This window comes from Pogoniulus pusillus, chromosome 3 (genome assembly GCF_015220805.1).
Source record: "Pogoniulus pusillus isolate bPogPus1 chromosome 3, bPogPus1.pri, whole genome shotgun sequence".
NCBI classification, from domain to species: domain Eukaryota; kingdom Metazoa; phylum Chordata; class Aves; order Piciformes; family Lybiidae; genus Pogoniulus; species Pogoniulus pusillus.
The window spans coordinates 46,442,300-46,458,022 of record NC_087266.1 but is presented as its reverse complement, the minus strand read 5'-3'; positions in this window follow the sequence as shown (position 1 = coordinate 46,458,022).

The following is a 15,723-nucleotide window of genomic DNA, read 5'->3' as shown; positions in this document are numbered from 1 at the left end:
GGTGTCCAGAGAAGGGCAACAAAGCTGGTGAGGGGCCTGGAACACAAAGCCCATGAAGAGAGGCTGAGGGAGCTGGGGGTGTTTAGCCTGGAGAAGAGGAGGCTCAGGGAAGACCTCATTGCTGTCTACAACTACCTGAAGGGAGGCTGTAGCCAGCTGGGGGTTGGCCTCTTCTGCCATGCAACCAGCAACAGAACAAGGGGACACAGTCTCAAGTTGTGCCAGGGGAAGTCTAGGCTGGATGTTAGGAGGAAGTTGTTGTCAGAGAGAGTGATTGGCATTGGAATGGGCTGCCCAGGGAGGTGGTGGAGTCACCATCCCTGGAGGTGTCCAGGAAAAGACTGGATGAGGCACTTAGTGCCATGGTCTGGTTGACTGGCTAGGGCTGGGTGCTAGGTTGGCCTGGATGATCTTGGAGGTCTCTTCCAACCTAGTTGATTCTATGATTCTAAGTAATTAGGCACAGGGTTTGTTTTGTGGTGGGATGGTCCATAACAGCACACCAAAACCTATTTTGGAAATAAAAGAAAATTTCAAGTACTCTTAGTATTTGCTTGACAAAAGTGCTGCTGAGCTTGCACTCTGCACAATCCTTCCACAGAAATGTAACTATGGCTGAACTTGTAACTTCACACTTACACCAAGATTTAACAGTAGGGCAAGGGCACATCAAACAGTGATAGGAAGCAAATTCAAAGTAAACAAAAGGAAGTAGCTCTTCACAAGAGCAGCTCTTTGACAAAGGATGATGTAGCTACAGAAAATAGATATAGGTTCCAAGGAGGACTGAAAAGAGTGAAGAAACTCACTGAAGGTCAATAAACTCAAGTAAGGTAAGAAAATTTCTAACTCAATAACAAAAAACCAAAGTGAGATCTGAGAAAGGATTAGAGGAAAACTCTACAGCTGTTCTCCTTCTCCTACACTCTTCCCAAAGACTCCCATTCTCATCAGCTTGGAGTAAGTATACAGAACCAGAAGAACATGTGATTTGACCTTCCACTTAGGTGTTTTATTTCATGTTCTCAATAACATACAAATATTATTTGAGGTTTTTTGCCTTTGTCATTTGTTTTGTTTTGTTTTCTTCTCCCTTCTAGTAACCAAGAGGAAAAAGTGTAACTCTTCATGTGATTGTGCACACTATGCTATATGCAGGCTAGATATCTACTTGCAGGTACATGGGATGAGATTAAAGATCATCCTCAGATGACCAGAAAACACTACTGATTTTTTCTTTTCTGCCAGGTCAGAACTCTGCCTTCAACAAATGCATATCAGTGCAAGAGAATTTGAACTAAAAGCTCACCAATGTCCACAAATTATACAGATCAAATGCACCCAACCCTCTATTGCCATGCCAAAAGGATGAAAAATTACAACTCCCTTCATTTTGATCTGGTAGGAAATACACAAACTCCTGCTTTGCTTTTTCTACAGCAAGAAATCTGTTTCTGTGGTTGGCTGGGCTAAAGAAAAGAAAGGAAAAAACAACCCAGAAAAGAATGCAGGTTAATTCAGCTTCCAAACCACTACAATATACCACAAAGCCCCCAGCTATTTTACACACAGCCTTCATCTCAAGAGATTCTAACAATTTTCTTCTTGCTACCAGGTGATGATTAATACACAGGCTCCAAATACACAAAGGGACAATAAAACACCCTATGCCATGCATACATATTGGATTAAATTCATCATTCATTGAAGGTGTTGGAGGTGCTGCTGCTAGCAGCTCTTTCTGGGAAGCAGCACTTCTCCTGAAATGTTACATTCTGCTTTTGAAGTGGACACTTTATTAAAGGGGAAAAAAGCCAAAACCAAAACAGCACCAAAACAAACAAACAAACAAACAAAAAACCCCCAAACACCAAAACCCAGAAGATAAAAGAAAGAAGGAAATACAATTGAACAATTTCTTTAGATGCTTAGTAACCTAAAGATAAAACACTTAGAGAAGGTACGTGCCACCACCAGTCATGACCAGAGTTAGCAGGTAGAAGTGCCTCTTTGAAGATGGCCCAGTGGAAAAACAGACAGTCAAAAGAGAAACCAGGAAACTCCTGCTCATAACCACACACAAGAGAGACCTGACTCACCTTATCTGGAGTCCAAGACAGGAGAACCTCATATCACTTTTTTTTTTTACCACAAGGGAGCAGATAACTGCACTAGGGTGAGAAGATAAGCATGTCTCTTTTTAAGCCACCTCTCTAGGGCATTGTCACACTTAGTTGCCACAAAAGTGCTTTCCACTCTTGCTGAACCTGATTTACTAAGTGATCACAATGCTGGAAGACTGAGTGGCCAGAGATTGAGCCCATATTTACCTGCTAGTGAAGGACTATGTATGACCAGAGGCAATGAATGCTGATAGCACTAAGCATAAGAGGTTGATCTCAGCACTTTACTGGCTGAGACAACTGTAACAGTACACTCACTGTCAGCAAGATGGAGAATGTTCCATGTTTGAAAGTGAGAGATTGATCACTGGAGCAAAAGCATATCCCATAAATTCAGACTTGCAGAAGAGGTCCTTTTTCCTGTGGTTGCTTCTCTCAGCATCATTATCACAGTTGAAGAACTACAGCATGGGCAGTGCCTTGGGAACCCCAGCTGGCAAATGACAGGTCTGCTGTGCCAAATTCTGCACAAACAAGAGGATAGCCTGGAAGGTTTTTGCTTACTTAGCTCTAGATATCTGCCTATGTAGTCATCTAGGAAGACTCATCCTACTCTCACTAGGCTCTGTAACACAACTGACATGCTTAGTGATCAATTCTAACCAGGGACATCTGTCTGTGCAAGGGTGAAGTAAATCACACCCAGAAGCCTCTATTTCTCTGGAAAGGCTGTGAACAGAGTGGAGGGCATACACCTCAGATATATGTGGGGAAATAACACCATTAGCTCTGTTCTTAAGGGCTTTTGTTCACAAGGGAAACAATTTACTGGTGCAAATACCACAAATATTTTCCAAGGATTCCTGTTTAAAGTGCTACTCTGTTCATTCAATCAAACATCAAGCAGCCTTACTGAGAGATAGGTAAGAAACAAACCCAGACACTTTGAGGGGAAAGGCAACCTCCTTCACTCCCATAGGTGCCTAGGTGATGTTTAAATCCACTGCTCAGATGAGCAGGAAGGCAATCATGGAGGTTAGCCAGTCACTGCGGTCTAGCAGAGGCATCGAAGTGCTGGGCAAAGTGCACTCCAGTTCTGTGATGAGTTGCAAAGCACTCCATGAGGCAGCAGCCTGCTCTTATGGCCAGGAGGGACAAGGCCAGTCTGGGGTGTATTAGAAGGGATGTGGCTAATAGGTTAAGAAAGGTTCTCCTACCCTCTACTCTGCCCTGGTGAGGCCTCATCTGGGATACTGTGTCCAGTTCTGGGGTTCCCAGTTCAAGAAGGACATAGAACTGCTTGAGATAATCCAGCACAGAGCCACAAAGATGATTAAGGGAATGGAACATCTCTCTTACGAGGAGAGTCTGAGGGAGCTGGGGCTCTTTAGCTTGGAGAAGAGGAGACTGAGAGGTGACCTCATTCACGTTTATACATATGTAAAGGGTGAGTGCCAGGAGGATGGAGCCAGCCTCTGTTTGGTGATGCCCAGTAGCAGGACAAGGGGCAATGGGTGGAAGTTGAGGAAGTTTCATGTAAACATGAGGAGGAATTTTTTCCCAGTGAGGGGGACAGGACACTGGAACAGGCTGCCATGGGGAGTCATGGAGTCTCCCTCTCTGGAGATATTGGAAATCTGCCTGGATACATTCCTGTGTGATCTGATCTAGGTGATCCTGCTCTGCAGGGCTGTTGGACTGGATGATCTTTTTGAGGTCCCTGCTTTGCCTCTGACATCCTGTGATACTGTAAAGTCACAAGTGCAGCCTGAGCTCTGAAACCACTGTTAAGGCACGAGGCAGGAAATAACGTGCCCTTACAGAGGGCACAACGTGCCTTGGAAGAGGCCATGAAGAAAAGGGGAAGACTTTGGTAAAGCCACAAGGCCCTTCCCAGTGAACAATGCCAGCTTTCCAATCTCTCCTGAGCAGCTCAAGAAATCTGAGGTTTCTGTGGTCACAAAATATTTTCCATTTTTCCTTCCAAACATCCCAGAAAATACCTGCCATTCAATACCGCCGTCTCTGCCCAAATCACAACCTGTGTTTTGCATTCTGGCTCTCTTTTCCTCCAAGCTCATCACTTGCATGTTTAGTTAGGAACACAAATCACCTTGAGGACACAGCAGTTTTGCTTCCCCTCTGTAAAATAGCCACATAGTAGATAAAAAAAACGTGGTGCATGTAGCGAGCAAGGGAATGTAATCAGCAGGATCAGCCTTGAGTGAAAAGAAGATGCCTTCATTATTTCAGACCTATTCCTCTGTAATCAGCAGCTCACACTTCAGCTCAGGGAAGGCAGCACCAAACTGCTAGCAAAAAATACACAGGTTCAGACTGTTTAGATTCAGGCAAAATATGCTTATTAGTGTCTACTTAGTCAGCTGTGTATGCACACCAATGGCAGCTGAAAAGATGTGGTGTGCTTTGAGTTTCAGGAGCCTTCACCAGAGGAAACAATATTATACTGTAATGTAGACTTCTGGATTATTTGCAGAAAGCCCTTAATTTAGGAGAGAGATATTCATCACTCTCTGCCATATCTAAGAAACAGAGAGGGTAGAAAGAACTTGGAGAATAAATATTTTAATAGATGAACTGAAGAATTATTAATTCTCTGCTTCTCCTGCAGAATATAAAGTATGTATAACTTCCAGGAGGAGGTAATGGATGGTGCATCTCAGCAAGGAACTTTCTTCATTAGGTTTAAGCAGACATGCAAAATGTGCAAAGCTACAATGGGCCACTCAAGCAAGACAATGCTTTGGGCTCTCCAGAAAAGGTCTGGGGAGAGAGAGGGGAAAGCTCAAGCAGTAGCTTCCTTCACTCATGCATTTAGGGACAGAGACTTTTGAGTGAGTGGAGTGCTCAACACGTACAGAGCCCTTGTTCTGCCTGAAGTAAACTCTATAAGCTTTTCCCCTGTTAAGGGCAATTTTTTCCCCTTCTTCACATGGAAAAACTTATCTGGAGCCTACCACTACTTAACAAACCTTTCTATATTCCATTCATTCAATTATATGGGGTTTTTTTGAAGTGTGTTGGCAAAAAAACAATAATAGACCTGTTTGATTTGTCTATTTAAGCATTGATTTTCCAAGTTCTTTTTACCCTTTCTTTTTCTCAGATACAGCAGTGAATGCTGAAAAGGTTTATCCTAAATTTAGGGCTTTTGCAAGTGATCCAGAAATCCACATTATGATCATAGAATCATAGAATCAACCAGGTTGGAAAAGACCTCCATGATCATCCAGGCCAACCTAGCACCCAGCCCTAGCCACTCAACTAGACCATGGCACTAAGTGCCTCAGCCAGGCTTTGCTTGAACACCTCCAGGGACAGTGACTCCACCACCTCCCTGAGCAGCCCATTCCAATGCCAATCACTCTCTCTGCCAACAACTTCCTCCTAACATCCAGCCTAGACTTCCCCTGGCACAACTTGAGACTGTGTCCCCTTGTTCTCTTGCTGGTTGCCTGGCAGAAGAGACCAACCCCACCTGGCTACAATGCCCTTTCAGGTAGTTGTAGACAGCAATGAGGTCCCCCCTGAGCCTCCTCTTCTCCAGGCTGCACACCCCCAGCTCCCTCAGCCTCTCCTCATAGGCTTTGTGTTCCAGGCCCCTCACCAGCTTTGTTGCCCTTCTCTGGACACCTTCCAGCACCTCAACATCTCTCTTGAATTGAGGAGCCCAGAACTGGACACAGGACTCAAGGTGTGGCCTGACCAGTGTTGAGTACAGGGGCAGAAGAACCTCCCTCATCCTGCTGGCCAAATCTGAAAGTGAGTTAAACTGACCATTCCCCAGAGAGAAAGGTTAGGAAATCTTCCCATATGTCATGTTCTTGTCACTGTAGTGGTACAAAGGCAAAGATATTTTCACTTGAAAACATTAAAAAAAAAGGAAGGGGGAAATCAGCACAACTGTGTGTCTTTAGTAACACACAAGGAGCTCAGGCTTTAGATAGCACCCCAAGTATTTATGACATAACAAATCTCGTTATGCAAACTCAGTATTTAGGTAGGTTCCAAGACTCAAAGTTGAAATATTCCAAAGAGACAATCAAGAAAGCCTGTTTTCAAGTCTTTTAAATTCAAACTGGATGTTATCACCATAACATGAAATGGGGAGAGCTTATTGCAGTGCTGTCTTTCTGTGTCTGAAAGCATAAGTCAGGTGCAGATTTTACATGAATTAATACATCCCAAAATACATCATGAAAACAAAGAGTCAGGATTCTGCAGAGGAAATTGTTTGTCACTTACAGAAGTCCTTCACTGACATAAATAGGGCTGTTTGTACAGCAGTTGAGGCTTGCAGGGTGAACCCAGATGTTTTAGGACAAGGAGTGGGAATCAGATATGCACCCTGAAATTGTACTTGCAGATGAGGCGAGGCAGTAACGTGAGTGGCAGCAAGAGGAAAAGGCTGCTGCATACACACACTGTATCAGTTCATCACGATTCGTGCTCCAAGCTTTGGAGAAAAGATTGAAAAATGAAACCACAGATGGAAAAATAAATCTCTGGAGTTCTTCTGAAAGGCTGTGTTAGGGCCTTCACTGTGTACTTTTGTTTGATGTTACAGACAAAACACTGAGTCATCTTTAAAAGCTGCTAATTGATGGGGGTGGGATCATGCAGCTGATCAGCACTGTGTGGCCTTGGAATGCGTTTTATAGCAAGCGAACAAAGAGACAAAAGATGCAGCTTCAAACAGGGGTAATAGGTCAGCCACTAATATTTAAGCAGTCAGCCTAAAATGCCATCTCCTTTAGTGTTTCATTTTTACACCACACGTTGAGAAGAGTTTGGTATTCCTTTAAAGAGAGTCATTTGGTACAGAAGAAGCAGCTAGTCTAGACAGATAAATTGGATAAAAGCAACAGCAGCACACAGCAGATAAAGTACAATCCAGCCTAAGCAGCCACAGGGTTTAGTTGCCCTTTGCAAACCCTTCTGGTTTAGACTGAATTCTCCCATTCTGCATGTCTGCTTTAGGCTGTGATTTATACACACACACATACACACAATTTCATTGAAAAAAGGTCAGACTTCTGTGAATGGGGCTAGGTATTGATTTCACAGTATCACAGTATCACCAAGGTTGGAAGAGACCTCACAGATCATCAAGTCCAACCCTTTACCACAGTTCCCAAGGCTAGACCATGGCACCAAGTGCCACGTCCAGTCCTGCCTTGAACAGCTCCAGGGACGGCGACTCCACCACCTCCCCGGGCAGCCCATTCCAGTGTCCAATGACTCTCTCAGTGAAGAACTTTCTCCTCACCTCCAGCCTAAATTTCCCCTGGCACAGCTTGAGGCTGTGTCCTCTTGTTCTGGTGCTGGCCACCTGAGAGAAGAGAGCAACCTCCTCCTGGCCACAACCACCCCTCAGGCAGTTGTAGACAGCAATAAGGTCTCCCCTGAGCCTCCTCTTCTCCAGGCTAACCAATCCCAGCTCCCTCAGCCTCTCCTCGTAGGGCTGTGCTTAAGGCCTCTCCCCAGCCTCGTCGCCCTTCTCTGGACACGCTCAAGCATCTCAATGTCCCTCCTAAACTGGGGGGCCCAGAACTGGACACAGTACTCAAGGTGTGGTCTAATATCTAGGTGCACTAAATGCTTTTGCAGTAACTGCAAGTAGGGAGGATTATGCATATTCAAATATTTAGATGCTCCAAATGCAAGTGAACAGTACCATGTTGCATGCTGCGTGTGCTCACTTTTCTCACCCTAACTGAGAAGTCTGTGCTTTGTAACTTGAAGCCTGATGCTCTCTATAAAGAGTTGGATTGCTTGGATAGCATAGCTCATATTGAGCCATCTCCTTGCTTTCCCTTCCCATCTGCACTATGTGTTGATGGGAGTCTGGCCCATGTTGCACTTGCAGCTCTACAGGAGGATGTTTAGGAAAGCCTGGTTCTGCACTGTGTCTGAATTTAATGGAACAAATGAATATTGGTTTCTCTGGAGACCAGGCCACAATGAATGGTGCAGTGGAGACCTTTGAAAATCACTTACTCTTTGCCTCCATTTAAGGCCACCATTTCACCCTAGCCTGCCTTCTGCCAGCGGTTTGGTGTCCGGCAGCTAGCCCCGTTGCTAGTGGATGGTCATGTTAGGCAACGTGGCAAGTGAATCTTTGACTACCATTTGATTTCTGAGGTAGAGGCTTTTCTTAATAGAGGCTTGCTAGTGCTTTAGCTGCCCTGGCTGTGCCCTGCACCCAGGGCTTTAGAAGACTTTTCCTGCCATTTCAGCCACAATCAGAAGCTAAACTTAAATTGGGGGAAGGCTTTTTTCCAGTGTCCCTCTAACCTGTGATACCTGGGCACTGGAGGGGAGACTGCCATCAACAATCTGGGTGCAGTTTGAAGGAAGAGAGCCTGAAAAGTAACATGGAAAGAACAAAAAAAGAAACCCAAACCTGAGGAAGAAGAGGACAGAGGTATTTCAGTTCATGTAAAAATAGTTCGCTAAATAAAAGGCAACAGCAAATACAAATGTAAAGGCTTCTGGAAAGTAAAGACAAAAAGATTTCAATTGACCAAGGAAAGTCCTCCTTGGTTTTTTTGAGATACAGATAAGACTGAAAATTAACCTGTCCCAGCATTTGCCAGATCATGAATTCTGATAGGATAGGGCACGTAGTTTCCCCTGCATTCTAGTGAGCTCTTTGTAAGACAGTGCTCCTCCAACTCCACTGCTGTTATTGAGTTTCTTCCCAACACCCAGAAGATGTTGGGTGTTTTCCTTCTCTCTCTATTAAAGACCAAGAAATGCAGTAGAGAGAGGATTAACTAAGGGAAAATATACATTAGTCTAGGGATTTCTCATTTGTAACACTCTATGATTGGGAGTTCTACCTTCCAAGTGCAGCAGCTGGTGCTCACTTGCAGCTGTGAGTGCTCAGCTCTTCTGCAAATCAGATCCAAGGCTCAGGACAGGCTCTCAGAAAACAAACACACAGAGAGGCAGCATGTTAATGGCCTGACTGGATTTGCTAAGAAGCTGCCTCCTCTTCTGCACTGAGAGCTCAAATAGACATTCTAGCTGGGGTAGTGTAACCCTTATTACCAACTGAAGACATAGTGTTTGCAGTCTCACAAGGGGTCCTTGTTACGGTGTTTCATGGTTGGTTGGCAATAAACACAGTTGGTCCTATGATTAATCTCTCCAGTGCATTTGTGTGACAGCTGGATTGGGAGCTGGCTTCTTGCTGCCTGTTTATGTGCCCAGCGCTAAAGCGGCCTGAATGCACCATGACCTAGAGGTGCCTTCAGAGTCAGGGCTGATCTACTGAGATATAAAAATAGATCTCTCTGAGATTCCAGGTGACACTTTCCAGGCAGATAAATGAATTAAATTACATTGCCTTGCCAAACCGCCTCACCCACTAGACCAAAGAACAAGTTCTGAATTATCAAATGAAGTGTGACAGCTCTGCTAACACAAGACTACGTTGTTATCCCAGGTGAATAAACTGAAAATCTAATACATCAAATGGGGGGGGAGAAAAAAAAACCCAAACCTTGGAAAGACCTCCTGTCCCAGGATGTAATCCAATAGAAACACCAATTTGCCCTATCTGCAAAATTTAGAGATGCAAAAGACAAGCAGCAAGATACAGTGAGATGCTTTACTCTCACTGTATGGAAGAAAAATGCATAAAGTTAATTTCCTTACTGGTTAAAAATGACTTTCTTTGAGGGGAAGATGTTGATCTAAACACCACTGTAGGCTAACCTCATTTTTGGAAGGGATTAGAAGTTCACTTCTATGTCTTAGGCTGAGATGTAAGCTGGTACATAGTTAGGTCCTGAATGTTTACATCTGTTTTGGCCTTTAGTGTTACATGAATCAGACAGGAAGAATATGTTTTCATTCAATAGCTCTTATAAGACTGAGATTATTGCTTTAGGTGCTAAGAAAATTTGGCTTTGAATAAATCATTTTATGCTCAATTTATGCAAGCAGAATTCCACCTTTTGATTTCAAATCATCTTTAAAACAACAACAACAAAAAAAAAAAAAAAAGAGAATTAAAAGCCCTTCACTGAACAGTCAGAGAATTAGAGATGCTAAGAAGCAGAAGTCACCAGGATAAGCCTCCCTACCTCCTGAAACAGGTCCAGAAGGTCCCTAGAAACAAGCTTTGGAGCATCTGATGGTAAATACAGCTGTACAAAACTTATGCAGTGAAACCTCAAACCAAGCAGGTACCTCAGCAGAATGTGAGTTTCTTATGGCCACCACACTTGGTCAGCACACTCCAAAACATCAACCCGGGTTCAGAGACTGTCTCACAACTTTGGGCTGTGGCTTGAGTAAACCAGGACTGAGTTTCAGTTGAACAATCCTATTTATAATCTCTGGCAGACACCAGGCCCAACTCAGTGGTTTTGCATGGTTTCCATCTGAAAGCCAGCAAAAAATTGGCCATTTCAGCTGATTTTGTGCTTTGGATTTCTGGAGCAGAGAAAAGAGGGGAAGTTCATTCAAAATTTGAAGCAATGGTCAAAAATATGTCTAGAAACCTCATTGGCCAAAACTACAAAAGGTTGACCTAGAGCCCCAGGAAGGGAAACCACAGTGATTTTCCTGCCTCCCATGGTAGGCAGGGACTGTGGTAAGCAATAGTGCTGCAGGAAAGTGCCTGCCAGGAGCTCCATGAACATGAGTTAGATCGAACGGACAAGAAGCCAGATGATTGCTGATGGATGAGTCCTGTTCTCCTACATTAAGAAATTCTGTTGTAAAATAAGCAGCTCATGCACCAGCAGCAAAAGCCTTTCCAACCTTCATGCCTCAGCTGTGAAACCTGAAACACGCCAGGAGGAAGCCATGTGGTCTTCTCAGTGGTTGGAAGAGAAATATGGGAAGCCTGGAGGTACAGAGCCACTGACTCAGTGTGTGACTGTAAGGAAGTCACTCCACCTTCTTGTGCCTCAGTCATACTAGTTCAAATTAGCCCCAAAAGTAGGTTTTACTAAAAAAAGTACCAACTCTGACTAATCTATTTGTTGAGTCACCACGCATGTGATGTCTCTGGAAGATTTCTTGCCATGTGAAACACCTTCCCAAAAAGATAATCATCCTACATAGCTCAGGTTCACAACACTGGAAAGGGAGCTTCTCTTCAAAGAAAACAGAAAGAGCCAAATGAATATATCTATGGAGGCAGAACTGACCTCTAAGTCCAGATGCCATTTTCCAAAGGCACACCTGGATTCACTGTTATTTTGCTGTTGCTGGCTTGTTTTCTATCTCATCCTAATTTTCAAAGGAATGGAACAAAACATATCAGAATGAGAAATGGCTGAAATGTGCTTGCTAAAGTGGAAGAAGTCAAAAAATAACATTTTTTTCCCCCCTTTCCTCCAGCTGGATGGAAAGTCAGCAAAGATGAATTATGTTATCATGCATTTATCTTATATTTCTGCACTGAAAGGTACATAGCAATTTGGCAAGCATTAAAAAGACCTCAGTAGGATTTCAGTGGGGAAAAAAAAATGAAGTAAAATGGTGTTATTCACACAGTATAATGGCCTGAACAGAAAATACATTCAAAGTGTCAAGCCTGTTCTCTTCCCTGATCTCAAAAGTGCTCTCCCAAAGCCTCTCTCAGGTCAGGCACAAAGAAATGGGGGCAGACACAAAAGTTATAGATGTAATGGCAAATGAAATGTGGGCTGAAAGCTGGGTTAAGAACCCTGAGCACCAAAGGCTTTAGCTTAAAAGGAGCTCAGATGCAAAACACTCCTAGTGAGTGAAGGAACAGGCAAGCTACAAATATCTTCTATAGCATGTCCTTTCTGATATGCCTGGCTCTTAACAACTGAAAGCTTTTGACCATGCCAAGGTGTAAAACCTGCCCAGTATTAGGCTTGCCAAAGAGTGTGAACACATGCAGAGACATATGCCCTCTCCTGCTTTGTTCCCTTGACCATACATCTGAGGCAGTGCTGAACAACAGACTCTAAAGCTCATCAATACAAAACCTTAATCACTCTCAAGGAGACTGTGGTTTTAGCCCTAATCAATTGATATAATTATACTGTGTGGTTGTCAGCTAGGAAGATTATTCAGGGGAAAGAGCAAAAATAAATCCTGATTTATTTCTGTAAGGATGGAGGCTACCAAAATTCAACATGTAGTTGAATGCAGCATGGTGCCAAAAAGTAAAGCGACTCATCCCACGCCTAAGTAGAACTCAGCTGGTGCAAGTGGCAACCACAGAATGCTGATTCAGGTGGAAAAGGACCTTCCAGGTGCCATCCAGTATAAACTCTGATCATTCCATTCCCTGAAAACAGCAGAACTAGTGCGGAAGTTAAGTCAGGCTATCCACCTGAGTGCATCTGAGAATGGAGATTGTGCATCTCAGGTCAACCTCTTCTACCTCTTAAAAAAGCACCTGGTGAAATCCTTTTTTCTTCTGGAATCATAGAAACAACCAGGTTGGAAGAGACCTCCAAGATCATCCAGTCCAACCTAGCACCCAGCCCTAGCCACTCAACCAGACCATGGCACTAAGTGCCTCATCCAGGCTTTTCTTGAACACCTCCAGGGATGGTGCCTCCACCACCTCCCTGGGAAGCCCATTCCAAATCACTGTCTCTGCCAACAACTTCCTCCTAACATCCAGTCTAGACTTTCCCCGGCACAACTTGAGACTGTGTCCCCTTGTTCTGTTGCTGGTTGCCTGGCAGAAGAGACCAACCCCACCTGGCTAGAACTTCCCTTCAGGTAGTTATAGACAGCAATGAGGTCCCCACCTGAGCCTCCTCTTCTCCAGGCTGCACACCCCCAGCTCCCTCAGCCTCTCCTCATAGGGTTTGTGTTCCAGGCCCCTCACCAGCTTTGTCGCCCTTCTCTGGACACCTTCCAGCACCTCAGCATCTCTCTTGAATTGAGGAGCCCAGAAAGTCCCTCTGAAGAGCCTCTCTACCCTCATTCAAATCAGCACTGCCACCTAAGTTGGTGTCACCTGCAGACTCACTGCTGACACTCTCTATGCCTGAATCAAGGTCATCAATAAAGATATTAAAAAGAAGTGGTCCCAACACAGATCCCTGAGGAACACCACTGCTGCCCAGCTGCCAGCTGGATTTAACTGCACTGGCTCCCACTCTCTGGGCCCTCCTGTCCAACCAGTGCTTTATCCAGGAGACAGTGTGTTCACCCCTGAAGTGCTCACTCGCTGATGTAGCTGCTACTGCTTCCTTAGGTAGAATCAAACTAAGACAGCTTGAAAAGCCTTACTGTAGGGTGGAATCTTCTGAAGTATGCCCAGATACTGAAAATTTCTTCAGCTGCCCAAAGCCTCTCTGCCTTCCTATGCATGCTTGAATACAAGATGCAGGCTCTTTGTATTTAAAGGCTTTGGTAGCATGTGTGTTACTCTGTGGGAGCTTATTTATAGCTGACTGATGCTCGCTGCACTGACCTCTTTGTACTGCCCGCTGGTCATGTAACCTGGCTCTCGCCCAGGTCGATGTTACTGGAAAACAGCGGGTATCCTGGCTATGCTTTGAGAAGTGGCCAAGAGGCAGCCCAGCACAGCCAATAGCGTAGCATGGACCTTTGCCCTTCCCAAATTGTAGGGCTGGCTGGGCAGTGGTCTGCTCCCCAGAGTATTTCTGCTTCCATTTACCTCAGCTGAGAGGCAGAGCACAGGAAAATTCCTGATTGTACACGCACTCAGGGAAGCGACTAAGCCAGACCTCTCTCCTGACTTGAACTAAATATCTGACCAGAACTAGATGTGAAGGTTTAGGCCACTAACTCATATCCTTTGCACAGACTGAAGGGCTTGGAGGGCACGGAAGCCTCTGAGAACTGTCCACCCTCCCAGAGCCATGCTGAGGGCTTGCACACCATCTAAGGCAGACTCACCATCTCATTTTTCCAAGGGCAACAGCTACATCTTGACTTTCACAACTTCACAGAAACACTCTTAATCTTTCTGGAACACCTACTGCTCTGGACTCACTTTATTCCCCTGGGAGGCTGTAGCCAGGTGGGGTTGGTCTCTTCTCCCAGGCAACCAGCAAAAGAACAAGGGGACACAGTCTCAAGTTGTGCTAGGGGAAGTCTAGGCTGGATGTTAGGAGGAAGTTGTTGTTAGAGAGAGTGATTGGCATTGGAATGGGCTGCCCAGGGAGGTGGTGGAGTCACCATCCCTGGAGGTGTTCAAGCAAACCCTGGCTGAGGCACTTAGTGCCATGGTCTGGTTGAGTGGCTAGGGCTGGGTGCTAGGTTGGCCTGGATGATCTTGGAGGTCTCTTCCAACCTAGTTGATTCTATGATTCTATGAAAAAGAGAAGAAGAAAAAAGCAGATAAAATCTAGGTTATAAGCTACAGACATAATGTGCAAAGTAAGTAAATTCTAAACGTAATGGCTAGAATTGCAGACACAAGAACTAGATGTGGAAAGAAGTGCACATTTCTAACAACCCTTTGAACAACTGCAGCACAGATGCAGTAGATTCTGGTTTGAGGTCTTGCCATAAAGGATATCTGTGTTCTGAGAAGCTCTCTTTGGGCACAGCAAGGAATGACGACCTTGACAGAGGAATTCTTAAGCGAAATGTTCTGCTTGCAGTTTGGGGAAGCTCAGACGCTAAGGATAACGCAGCTGGCTTCCAGCCTTACGCTGGGGATCCTCGCGTACGGCTGTGTGTAGGCAGAGTGTGCCTAAAGCTCTCCACCTAGTGGCAGCTGTAAAGAGGCTGTGTGGTGCTGGTCCAGGTTCTGCGAGATGGGTTGCTGTGCGCCGCAGGGTTACTGCCTGTGCGCACACAGATACAAAGCAGCGCTACCAAGGCGAAAACAGCCTCAGCCCACTGCCTGACACCACCTTTGCTGTCTGCCTCTCCTAGACGGCAGCCACAGCCTTTTCCTGGTGCCAGAGGTAAAAAGAAAGCTTAAAGATTCATCCACTTCCTCACAGCATCCTCACCCTACAGGTGCCTTTCTTTTGAGCTAAGTTCTCTGAATCCTTGTTAATGTGGGTGTCCAAACCCTGAAGCTGGTGCAGGGGAGATGATGAGACACAGAGCGAGGCAATGCTGAGAGAACCCCCAAAGACACAGTCTGAAGTTGTGCTGGGGAAAGTCTAGGCTGGATGTTAGGAGGAAGTTGCTGGCAGAGAGAGTGATTAGCATTGGAATGGGCTGCCCAGGGAGGTGGTGGAGTCACCATCCCTGGAGGTGTTCAAGCAAAGCCTGGCTGAGGCACTTAGTGCCACGGTGTGTTGAAGCAAAGCCTGGCTGAGGCACTTAGTGCCATGGTCTGGTTGACTGGCTCGGGCTGGGTGCTAGGTTGGAGTGGATGATCTTGGAGGTCTCTTCCAACCTGGTTGATTCTATGATTCTACAGCCCCAGCTGGGTCTGTGGACCTGTCCCTCTGAAAAATGCTTTACGAGTGCAGAGAGAGGCATGTGCAGGAAGAGGGAAAAGCAAGAAGGGCTACAGGGAAACAAACATTTGTCATCCAATCTATGTTGTGTATTATCTATAAACAAAAAAAAAAACCCAAACTCTCTCTGCAGTTCTATTGAGGTCACTGAGAGGTAAATGCCAGGTCTAGGGAAT